We start from the raw sequence: 12,642 nt of genomic DNA, 5'->3' as shown, positions 1-12,642 counted from the left end.
CCTGAAAACCTTCATTTTTAATTTTAATTAATTTCTATTTCAATAGTTACATGTGGTTGGTAGCCACCATACTGGAAATCATAGTTCTTCGTATACAATTATTAAAGCTATTTCCAATTTCTTCAGGAAAAGAAATTAAAGAAAAATGGTAAAACCCACTATGTGTATTACTTATATTTAGTTGTATGCAATAACATAACATACTCTAGAAAGCCTTTTTTAAATTTAAAATCATTTAAATATTATTTTAGAACAAGCATATAATATGACATCCTTCGAAAGCAAGAATATATACTAAATGCCCTGTCAACATTCTTGCATCTTCTTGCATCTTCTCTCTTCCAAAACTCTCATGCTGGAAGGGTCAGAAAATATGGCTGGTGAGATAGAAAGAAGGAGTAAAACAAGGAAAAAGCAAGGAGCAGACCATAATCCCCATCTTCTCCTCAAATACCTGTCTGAGTATTACTAGTGCTTAAAGGGGTGAAGACACACCAATACAAAATAAGACTGAATTTTTCTTTTTTTTTAATGTTGTTCTTTTTTTTAAATTTCATTTCAGTTCATTTGCTCAGTCGTGTCTGACTCTTTGCGACCCCATGAATCGCAGCACTCCAGGCCTCCCTGTCCATCACCAACTCCCGGAGTTCACCCAAACTCAACGTCCATCGAGTCAATGATGCCATCCAGCAATTTATTCATTTGTTAATTGAAGGACAATTGCTTTACAGAATTTTGTTGTTTTCTGTCAAACATCAACATGAATCAGCCATAGGTATATATATATATATATCCTCTCCCTTTTGAACCTAACTAGAACAAGAGACTGGGCATTTTGACAACTAAACTACAACTCTGCTATTTGACTTCAAAGAACCAGAGAACAGTTTCAAGAAATGTTACAGGGCCTGCTTGAGTTTTTTCCCCAAGGGCAGAACTGTATAGAACATATTTAAAGGGAAAATAAATTATGAAAATTAAGTCCCTTTGCAATTACACGTGTGAAGGGATTTAAAGAAAAATGAACTACATACATCACCCACTATAGTATTTTTTGCAGCAAATAAAAATGTGTGTCCAGCATCACTGAGGAATTGTTTCCAGGAAATTGAAACTATAATGAGGGCCTAATCAAAAGCTGCTTCATCAGTGTGAAAAAGAAAAGTTCTGAGCATAAACCTGAAAAACTTTAAGGAGGACAGAGCTGCCTTTTAGAAAAGAAAAACAAGACCAGGAGAATCAACTGTTTTCAACATATGGTAAATAACATTTGATCCTGCAAAGGGCCTAAAACAAAACAGACAACAGGCAATGTTAAGATCCCTGAAAGGAGTTTTCATCTGTTCCAAGACACTGTGCTTCAGAGCAGGGAAATAACATAAATAAAAAGGCATTTAGGAAAGTGTGTTCCCATTCCAACCCAGGAGACAGAGTATGGAAGGAAAGATTATTGGTGAGAGGAAAGCCTCTAAGGAGGCTGCTGGAAGAGTTTGACAAATGCTGCAAATGTGCTGAAACCATAGTGTTTAAAGCTAGAAGGAACCCCAGAGGTTCTTGGCCAATATTTTCCTTTTGAAGTCAAGCAAGGAAAACAGGTTTATAAAATGTAACAGACATTAAAACTCAGATGTGCAGCAAAAACTTAAGTTCCTTATTTTGCCTAAAAGCAATCTGTCCTGCTTCCTTTTTCTGCACATAATACCTAGTGGGTCTCTGAGAGATTTCTGATCCAATCAGGTCATTTAACATTCCCTTCAAGTAATGCTCAGTCTTCCACATGGATAAAAATTCTGTCTCACAAGAACCTCTTATTCAACCCCCAGTGATGTCACATCATTTTAGGTATTATAGTCTCCTGGTGTTGGGATGAGGTGGCCACCAGCCTCATGTCAGTCCTTGCACTGGTCCTGCTGGTGTCTGAACTGTCTCCCGTCCTCTGGGTGATGGTTTGCTGCCCTGGCCTCTGTTGCTACAAATTAAAGCCAGAAAATTTATGGTCTATTCCTTTGGCTTGGATTTTGTTCCCAGAAGAAACTAGCTTCTTCCTCTTTCCAATTCAGCTTTCCCGCAATCTTTATTGACTTCACACTTGCAGTTTTCCCTACTGCCTCCATACAGTCCCCTGGCCTGATGGCCTTTTCTCAGCCCCTGCTGCGGGGTCAATCACCTCACCTCACTGTCTCTCATGTGAGTGTCCAACCTACTCGCTTCTCCGTGTTGATCAGGACTTCTCTGCTCGGCCTCCTCCTTCAGTGCCGGTCAGGAGAGCAAGGAAGAGTCACATGCCACTGATATCCTAGCTGCCCAAACTCTCTCAACCCAGGCTAAAGCCATGCGAGGGAAAACCAGGCCACATATTTATCTGGCTCCATATTCTCCCTCTTGTTATCCCTTCTGTCTACCGAAGCTCAAGGCCAAAAGGGGGGTTAGTTTTTCTTCTATTTTCCTAACTTCATTCCTCTGTCCTTTCTGACTTGAGTATCTCTGTTAACGTTTAGAGGAGATTAGGGGAACCGTCACTGCACACTATGACAAGAAATACACACACCTAGGGACTCCAAGCTAATCTTAAAATAATAAATGGACTTGAAGGGTTAGGGATTCCTAACTCTTCAAAAGCCTGACTTTAAATCTATTATCTTGAAAATTCATCAAGTGTCTGCCTGGTATTGGTAAAGTGTTAACCATCAGAGAAATGAAAATTAAAACCACAATGAGCTATCACCTCACACCTACAGGAATGGCTATCACATAAAAGAGCACACATAACACATGTTGGTAAGGATGTGGAGCAGATGGAATCCCCATACACTGTTGGTGGGAATGTAAATCGGTGCAGCCACGTGGAGAACAGAATGGCAGTTTCTCAAAAAGCTAAAAATAGAACTATCATATGACCCAGTAATTCCACACCTGTGTATATATCAAAAAAAATTTTTTTAATGAAAATACTAATTCAAAAGGATACATGCACCCCAATGTTCACAGCAGCATTATTTACAATTACCAAGATACAGAAGCAACTTAAGAGTCCATCAACAGACAAATGATAGAGAAGGTATCATAATGGCATACTACTCAGCCATAAAAAGAATGAAATTTTGCACCTTGCAACAAAGTGGATGGACTTGGAATGTATAAGTCTGAGCGAAGTAAGTCAGGCAGAGAAAGACAAATACTATATGAAGTCACTTATGTGGAATCCAAAAACATTAGTGAATATAATGAAAAAGAAACGGGCTCACAGATATAAAGAGCAAACTAGCAGTTATCAGTGGGGAGAGAAGAGGGGAAAGATGTAGGATAGGCGTAGGGGATTAGGAGGCACAACTATTATGGGTAAGTAAGAAAGCTTCAAGGATGTATTGTACAACAGGGGAATTTAGTCAGTTGCTGCTGCTCTAACTATAAATGGAATGGACTTTCCTGGTGGCTTAGACAGTAAAGAATCTGCCCGCAGTGTGGGAGACCTGGGGTCCATCCCTGGGTCAGGAAGATCCCCTGCAGAAGGGAATGGCAAACTACTCCAGTATTCTTGCCTGGACAGTTCAATGGACAGAGCCTGGCAGGCTACAGTTCATGGAGCACAAAGAGTTGGACACGACTGAGCAACTAACACTTTCACTTTATAAATGGAATGTGTTGTGTATGTATGTTCAGTTGCCAAGTCATGTCTGAGTCTTGAATACAACCTTTTAAATTGTGATCACTATGATGTACACCTGTAATTTATGTGATATTGTACATCAACTACACTTCCATTTAAAAAATTTAAAAAAAAAAAAGATACTACTCAAAAAGAAACAATGAAAGTCACCAGACCAGACATACTCAAAGGATAGGGAAACAGACCCCACCCAGTAGTGAGAGAAACTACAAAATATTGTCACCAAATTTTTCAAGCTACCATGGTACAATAAGAGCTGAATTAATCCATTAAACACTTTTTGCAAAGTCCCACTCAGCATCATCTATTTGCACATCATAGAAGGCAATGGCGGGAGAAGGCAATGGCAACCCACTCCAGTACTGTTGCCCGGAAAATCCCATGGATGGAGGAGCCTGGTAGGCTGCAGTCCATGGGGTCGCTAAGAGTCAGACATGACTGAGCAACTTCACTTTCACTTTCCACTTTCATGCATTGGAGCAGGAAATGGCAACCCACTCCAGTGTTCTTGCCTGGAGAATCCCATGGACGGAGAAGCCTGATAGGCTGCAGTCCATAGGGTCGCACAGAGTCGGACACGACTGAAGCGACTTAGCAGTAGCACCAGCAGAAGGCAATGGCACCCCACTCCAGTACTCTTGCCTGGAAAATCCCATGGACGGAGGAGCCTGGTGGGCTGCAGTCCATGGGGTCGCTAAGAGTTGGACACGACTGAGCAACTTCACTTTCACTTTTCACTTTCATGCATTGGAGAAGGAAATGGCAACCCCACTCCAGTGTTCTTGCCTGGAGAATCCCAGGGACGGTGGAGCCTGATGGGCTGCCGTCTATGGGGTTGCACAGAGTCAGACACGACTGAAGTGACCTAGCAGCAGCAGCAGTCTATACCTAGCTACAAGGGAGGCAAGGAAATGAAATCTTTCTACTGGGCCCATGATTATCCAAAATAAAACCAGGATGTTGATAGAAAAGTAGAAAGGGAAAAGGGATTGGAGAGGTAAGCAATCAGCATTCTCTGTCACTTTGATCATTTCCCAATTTATGTGCGACTTTCTGAGTCTGTTTTCTTAACCCTTAAATAAATAGACCCAAAAGTAATATCTGCTTTCATTGTATGTTGTGGCATCGTGCTCGTGTCATCATCACTTCAGTCATGTCCAACTCTTATGCAGTATAACCCTTCAGGGTCCTCTGTCCACAGAATTCTCCAGGCAAGAATACTGGAGTGAGTTGCCGTGTCCTCCTTCAGGTGATCTTCCCAACCCAGGGATGGAACCCACATCTCATGCGTCTCCTGCACTGCTGAGCCACTGGGGAAGCCCTGGATGCGGCATAACATGTGTCTAATAAATTTAAGCCTATCTTGTTTCAAAATAACTTACTGAAATCTGGTATGACCAGAATCTGAAATCTACTGACATGAGATGCTAGAGATCATCCCAAATAGGAGATTCAACTGATGAAAAAGATGGTGAACAAGTGGTAAGATGTACAGTAATGTGGTAACTACACATGTACATAGATAACACTGAGAGCTCAGACAAGGAGCAAACTCAATCTTCAACTGGAGGACATGTTTTTTAATGTAATAAAAAATACTTCATTCTTAAAATATTTGCTTATTTATTTATTTGGCTGCATTGAGTCTTAGTTGCAGCACATAGGATCTTCACTGCAGTATGTGGGACATTCATATGAAACTAAAATAATGTTATATGTTGATTATTCAGTTCAGGTCAGTCGCTCAGTCATGTCCGACTCCTTGTGACCCCATGGACTGCAGTACACCAGGCCTCCCTGTCCATCACCAACTCCCGGAGTTTACTCAAACTCATGTCCATTGAGGTGGTGATGCCATCCAACCATCTCATTCTCTGTCATCCCCTTCTCCTCTTGCCTTCAATCTTTCCCAGTATCAGGGACTTTTCCAATGATCCAGTTCCTCACATCAGGTGGCCAAAGTATTGGAGATTCAGCTTCAGCATCAGTCCTTCAAATGAATATTCAGGACTGATCTCCTTTAGAATGGACTGGTTGGATCCCCTTGCAGTCCAAGGGACTCTCAAGAGTCTTCTCCAACACCACAGTTCAGAAGCATCAACTCTTTGGCACTCAGCTTTCTTTATAGTCCAACTCTCACATCCATACATGTTCATATACTTCAACTTAAAAAAAAAAAAAAAAACAGCATTTAAACAACTTAAAAAACAGCATTCAGCCTGTGCCAGCTCCTGTTCTAGACAGTGAGGACACAGCATAAAGATGGCTCTCCTAGGAGATAATATCATAAAGTAATTACTGCTCTATGAAAATAGAGTGACCTGGCAGGAAGTGCTAAAGGAGGTTCCGAAATGGGTGACTAGTCAAGACAGACCTCTTTGCAATGATGACTTTTGGTGAAAACTCTATACTGGAGAGAAGCCAGGTATGCAAAGGTCTGCCTTTCAGGCAGGGGTAGCAGTCCTAAGGTGGAAACCAGCTACAAAGAGAACGAGACACAATGTGACCAAAGTGGAAAAGAGCCACGGAAGATGGGATTGGATATGTTTGGGTAAGTATCAAACTAAACATGTATTCACAGGTCATGATAAATGGTTGAATTTTGTACTAGCTACATTAAAAACTAGAAGAATTCAAAACATAAGTGTGACATTATATTATTTATGTTTTTTAAAAGTCACTGTTTTCTACAGAATAAATGTCTGAATATCAGGGGGCAAGGAGTTTGGGGGATTGATTGGGGGACTGGGACTGGCATATATACAGTACTATGTATAAAAAAGATAACTAATATTGCTGCTGCTGCTGCTGCTAAGTCGCTTCAGTCGTGTCTGACTCTGTGCGACCCCATGGACTGCAGCCTTCCAGGCTCCTCCATCCACGTGATTTTCCAGGCAAGAGTACTGGAGTGGGTTGCCATTCCCTTCTCCATAACTAATACTATTTTATATAAAATAGCTAACTAATGAGAACTGACTGTATAGCATGGAAACTCTACTCAATGCTGTGTGGTGACCTAAATGAGAAGGAAATCCAAGGAAGAGGGGATATATGTATATGACAGATTTACTTTGCTGTACAGCAGAAACTATAAGAACACTGTAAAGCAACTATACTCCAATTAAAAATAATAATATAAAAATAAAAGTCACTGTTCTGTAAACAATAGATTATAGGTATAGGAGGCTAAAGGAGGAAGAAAACTAAATCAAGAACTAGGAACCTAGTACATTCACCAACTGAAAGGCAATTATGCTCCCTTTGTTTTCATGTAATTAAGTAAGAGTAATGCTAAACAGAGAGCAGCACTTCACTCTATCTGGTATATACATCCTACGTTCCATTCATTCTCTCATTCATCCATTCTACAGACATTTTACAGGACATTTTATGTTCTAGGCACTGGTACTAATCAACAGAGTATAAGATCATCCCCAGTGCCTTAGGCAATCTGATCCCAGGAAATATGAATGAAAGAACTACCAAAAAAAAAACCTAATATCCTATCTTAAGCTACATGGAATAGCTATGATCAAATATTGTCAATCAGATATCATCTGGCTCTACATTCTATGACTCTATGATCAGTTCAGTTGAATTGTTCAGTCCTGTTCAGTTCTTTGTGACCCCATAGACTGCAGCACGCCAGGCCTCCCTGTCCATCACCAACTCCAGGAGCTTACTCAAACTCAGGTCCATTGAGTCCATGATGCCATCCAACCATCTCATCCTCTGTTGTCCACTTCTCCTCTTGCCTTCAATCTTTCCCTGCATCAGGGTCTTTTCAAATGAGTCAGCTCTTCACATCAAGTGGTCAAAGTACTGGAGTTTCAGCTTTAGCATCAGTCCTTCAAATGAATATTCAGGACTGATTTCCTTTAGGATGGACTGGTTGGATCTCCTTGCAGTTCAAGGGATTCTCAAGAGTCTTCTCCAACACCACAGTTCAAAAGCATCAACTCTTTGGCGCTAAGCTTTATTGTCCAACTCTCACATCCATTCATGACTACTGGAAAAACCATAGCCTTGACTAGATGGATCTTTCTTGGCAAAGTAATGTCTCTGCTTTTCAATATGCTATCTAGGTTGGTCATAAGTTTTCTTCCAAGGAGCAAGCATCTTTTAATTTCATGGCTGAAGTCACCATCTGCAGTGATTTTGGAGCCAAAAAATTAAGTCTGTCACTGTTTCCACTGTTTCCCCATCTATTTGCCATGAAGTGAAGGGACGGGATGCTATGATCTTTGTTTTTTGAATGTTGAGCTTTAAGCCAACTTTTTCACTCTCCTCTTTCACTTTCATCAAGAGGCTCTTTAGTTCTTCACTTTCTGCCATAAGGGTAGTGTCATCTGCATATCTGAGGTTATTGATATTTCTCCCAGCAATCTTGATTCCAGCTTGTGCTTCACCCAGCCCAGCATTTCTCATGATGTACTCTGCATATAAGTTAAATAAGCAGGGTTAAATATACAGTTAAATAATAATATAAGTTAAATAATAAGGTTAAATATACAGCCTTGATGTACTCCTTATCCTATTTGGAACCAGTCTGTTGTTCTATGTCCAATTCTAATCATTGCTTCCTGACGTGCATACAGATTTCTCAAGAGGCAGGTCAGGTGGTGGTCTGGTATTCCCAACTCTTGAGAATTTTCCACAGTTTACTGTGATCCACACAGTCAAAGGCTTTGGCATAGTCAATAAAGCAGAAATAGATGTTTTTCTGAAACTCTCTTGCTTTTTTTGATGATCCAACAGAGGTTGGCAATTTGATCTCTGGTTCCTCTGCCTTTTCTAAAACCAGCGTGCACATCTGGAAGTTCACGGTTCATGTATTATTGAAGCCTGGCTTGGAGAACTTTGAGCATTACTTAACTAGCATGTGAGATGAGTGCAATTGTGCAGTAGTTTGAGCATTCTTTGGCATTGCCTTCTTAGGGATTGGAATGAAAACTGATCTTTTCAGCCCTGTGGCCACTGCTGCATGTTCCAAATTTGCTGGCATATTGAATGCAGCATTTTCACAGCATCATCTCCCAGGATTTGAAATAGCTCAACTGGAATTCCATCACCTCCACTAGCTTTGTTCATAGTGATGCTTCCTAAGGCTCACTTGACTTCACATTCCAGGATGTCTGGTTCTAGGTGAGTGATCATACCATCGTGATTATCTGGGTTGTGAAGATCTTTTTTGTACAGTTCTTCTGTGTATTCTTGCCACCTCTTCTTAATATCTTCTGCTTCTGTCAGGTCCATACCATTTCTGTCCTTTACTGAGCTCATCTTTGCGTGAAATGTTCCCTTGGTATGTCTAATTTTCTTGAAGAGATCTCTAGTCTTTCCCATTCTATTGTTTTCCTCTATTTCTTTGCACTGATCACTGAGGAAGGCTTTCTTATCTCTCCTTGCTATTCTTTGGAACTCTGCATTCAAATGGGTATCTTTCCTTTTCTCCTTTGCTTTTGGCTTCTCTTCTTTTCACAGCTATTTGTAAGGCCTCCTCAGACAGCAATTTTGCTTTTTTGCATTTCTTTTTGTTGGGGATGGTCTTGCTCCCTGTCTCCTATACAATGTCATGAACCTCTGTCCATAGTTCATCAGGCACTCTGTCTATCAGATCTAGTCCTTTAGATCTATGATAGTTTTATGGTATTTTAAAAGAGTTTTTAATAAATTACTTTTGGGAAGTAACATGCCGAGAGAAATATGGAAACTCAAATATGGAAACATTTTATTCATCATACTATAAAAATAAACTTTTAAATGAAATCATTATGGACAAATTGGAAAAGATTCTAGGAATTTTTTCCAAGATTTCTTACCTTTTCCCTCAGAGAATTTATCTGATCTGGTGTCTTTAGAATGCCCAAATCCTTACTGCCAGTACAATATTTATAAAACTCTATTATAAGTTTTAGGTTGGAAAACACAATTTGGCTTTACAACCAAGTACAATCTGCTCAAAATTTGTAAAGGGTCTGTGACATTATTGCTGACTCCTCAGGAGAAGAAAATACAATCAGCTAGAGCTCCTAATCCTCACACCTCAAACACATACATACTGTGATCATTAACTGGATCATTAATGAAAACAACTGCTATTCCAATCTGAACTGAAGATGACTGCAACTGGGAAATTTTAACTTCTAGTGACCTACCAACATTAATAAGTTTTCAGTAATTCTAAATATATCTGAAAACTGAAAAGAAGATATTATTGCATTAAGAAGCTAGATTTCATCAACACATTTTGTCTCTCATTAAATTTCATGAAACCTGGAAATACTGTGAAGTATTTTGAATTGTGAAAACACCTTCATCAGTGGAGACAAACCGGTCTATCTATTCTAATGAACAAGACGACAGAGCCACGGAACAGATGTGAACTCTTATGGACCTCCTGGTTCTCCAGGGCATGCTCCAAATCTGTAAATTCCAGCCCAAAACATTGCCTAAATAAAGCATAATGTTGTAAAATGTGTCCCCAGAGGATCATTCTGCGCTTAACTACAGATTCACCAGCTTAGCAACCCCAGGCCTAGAAACTCACCAGCACAGACCACAATAGCACATACCCAGATGGCTTGGTCCTTCAAGCTAAAATACGCATAGTCAGAGCAGAATGTAAGTATGTGGTATGACTCAAGAGTCACCAAAATGGTTTACAGAAGGACAAAAACAGATCTAGTAAATAAAATATTTATTTTTAGTTAAAATGTCAAGATGATTGAAACTACCAAATTTGAGCAAAACTTCTGCCGGATCAAAGAGTAAAGGTAAACTTGACTGTCCACGTGTACTAATGGAGAAAAATCCCCAAAAGAAGGGAACAGAAGACAAGTTAGAATTAATGTGAATAAAGTCAAATCTTGCTGCTGCTGCCTAGCAAAGCAGGGCCATGGGGTTGGAATAGAGGAAGGGGGGAAATAAGGTTAAGAGCTAAGGGTTACAGACAGAAAAATCAGGCATAAAATATTGGGATAATAAGCTATCCAAATACTTACTCTTGGCTGCCTTGCTCTCAAAGGTCACAAGAGCATGTGGTATGGACTATGCTCACCTATATCCAAGATTGTTTAATGATCTAAATAACCAGTTTCCAACTGCAGTCTTTTCTTTACAGTCTAAATGAATACAAGAAAAAAAAAAGATTAGGTATTCAGTACTTGGAAGCCATTTCCTGGATTTATTTAACAAATTGATCCATTTATAACAAATTAATAAAGCACTGATAATTGATTTTTGGAATTCATTAAAACTGAACTAATGCCATGCTCTGAAACCATCACCTGGGGGTAAGATACTCACTGTATTAATAGAAGCTAATTTCTTAAAGTAATAAAGTTTTCCTTTTGGTCAAGTCTGTTTAGTTTAAATGTGAGTTTATTAAAGTTGGCTTAAAAGGTAAGTCATTAGCAAAATTGGTGGTTGCTATTTTCAAAGATTTTTTTTTTTAAAAACTACTCTGAAAGTAACAAATGCTCTAAGACTCAAATTTGGCTGGATCTTTTAAGATGGATTGAGTTTTAGATCTGAAATGGAGGTTCCTGTGTTCTATATACAACATCTGACAGACATGCTCTGCAGGACGTTCAGTTTAGAGCTGAAAAAGTTCCTAGGCTACATGACAGTGAGAATTATGGAGAACATCCCTGATTTGTGGCTATCATCCCACTGATGATGACAAACTTTAAATGATAACCTGTTTCTCTCATTTCACAAAAGTAACAAATCTGGTGGCTCCTTAGACAAAGGCTGACGGTTCAGGGTCACAAAAAGCAGAACTAGGATGACTGGGGTGATATAACGTGTTGATGCTACTGCTAATAGGTCCCTAATTTTTCCATTTAAACAGATATATTTTCCTCACATTAATTATACATCTCAATGTTACTAAGTTTTCATCATGTTGAAATGGTGTCCCCATTACATAACTAGTCCATATAAGTTATTGATGCTCAGCTGAGATATTAGCTTGCTACTACTGCTGCTAAGTCGCTTCAGTCGTGTCCAACTCTGTACGACCTCATAGACGGCAGCCCACCAGGCTCCCCCGTCCCTGGGATTCTCCAGGCAAGAACACTGGAGTGAGTTGCCATTTCCTTCTCCAATGCATGAAAGTGAAAAGTGAAAGTGAGGTTGCTCAGTGTGTCCAACTCTTCACAACCCCATGGACTGCAGCCCATCAGGTTCCTCCGTCCATGGGATTTTCCAGGCAAGAGTGCTGGAGTGGGGTGCCATTGCCTTCTCTGGAGATATTAGCTTAATTTTTATTAAAAATTCCCTTGTCATGTCAGTACATTATAATATTCCTTTATTCCCATTTTAAAAACAAAATAATTTGAGAAAATTTAATATTGGAAAGTACAGAACCACTTTTATGTATCAGGTTATGTCTTAAAAGTTAGGCACTGAGTTTGATTCAACCACTCAAAATTCCACATAAACCTGGAAAGAAAAATCTGCAAATGTGAAAAACCAATGCAGTACCACGACAGAGTTTGTTTACAACTCTGTTGATAGATCTTGGGATTCCAACAGAACTAGAAATTCATGTAAAAAAGTCAGGAAATACTTCTCAAAAATGTCATACTGACTTTGACCATACTCTCAACAGTCCAGGTATTGTGCCCCTGTGCTCTTGGTTGTCTCAAACTTCAACATTCATATCGAATGATTGTCTCTCCCTCTTTTTTAACTCTTAAAAGACAAAATCAGGGTTTGCATTTTCCTACCTCTCATGGTAAAGACTGTGTCTTCCCTGGTCCTTCAACTTTACAAGACCAATGTGCTTCCACATCTCCTGATCTAAAGAAGCAAATCATCTGAGTTTACCACCAGGAGAGTAGTCCCCCTCCCTCCCATCTCTTCCAGACTATAAACCTCTTGGACCAAGCCATGCAGCAGAATGGGGGGAAGGAAGGGGTAAGACAGAGTGAGAACTCACTGCAGTGTTAGTAGGACTCATCAGCAAC

At 39.8% G+C, this 12,642-nt stretch overlaps 1 long non-coding RNA gene across 4 annotated transcripts in view; it reads right to left on the bottom strand.

Annotated features, from left to right (window-relative positions):
- LOC101905730 (uncharacterized) overlaps positions 1–12,642 on the bottom strand; it is a 90,708-nt gene that overhangs the window by 45,805 nt on the left and 32,261 nt on the right. For 3 of the 4 annotated variants that reach the window (XR_003030589.2, XR_009491486.1, XR_009491485.1), the window contains exon 2: positions 10,672–10,791. The exons of the other annotated variant lie outside the window; for it this stretch is intronic. This is a non-coding gene — a long non-coding RNA (uncharacterized lncRNA). The remainder of the gene's footprint in view (positions 1–10,671; positions 10,792–12,642) is intronic. 4 annotated transcript variants of the gene reach the window in all.

The sequence above is a fragment of the Bos taurus genome, chromosome 2, assembly GCF_002263795.3.
Source record: "Bos taurus isolate L1 Dominette 01449 registration number 42190680 breed Hereford chromosome 2, ARS-UCD2.0, whole genome shotgun sequence".
Classification (NCBI taxonomy): Eukaryota; Metazoa; Chordata; class Mammalia; order Artiodactyla; family Bovidae; genus Bos; species Bos taurus.
This window is presented reverse-complemented; position numbering and strand designations above follow the sequence as displayed.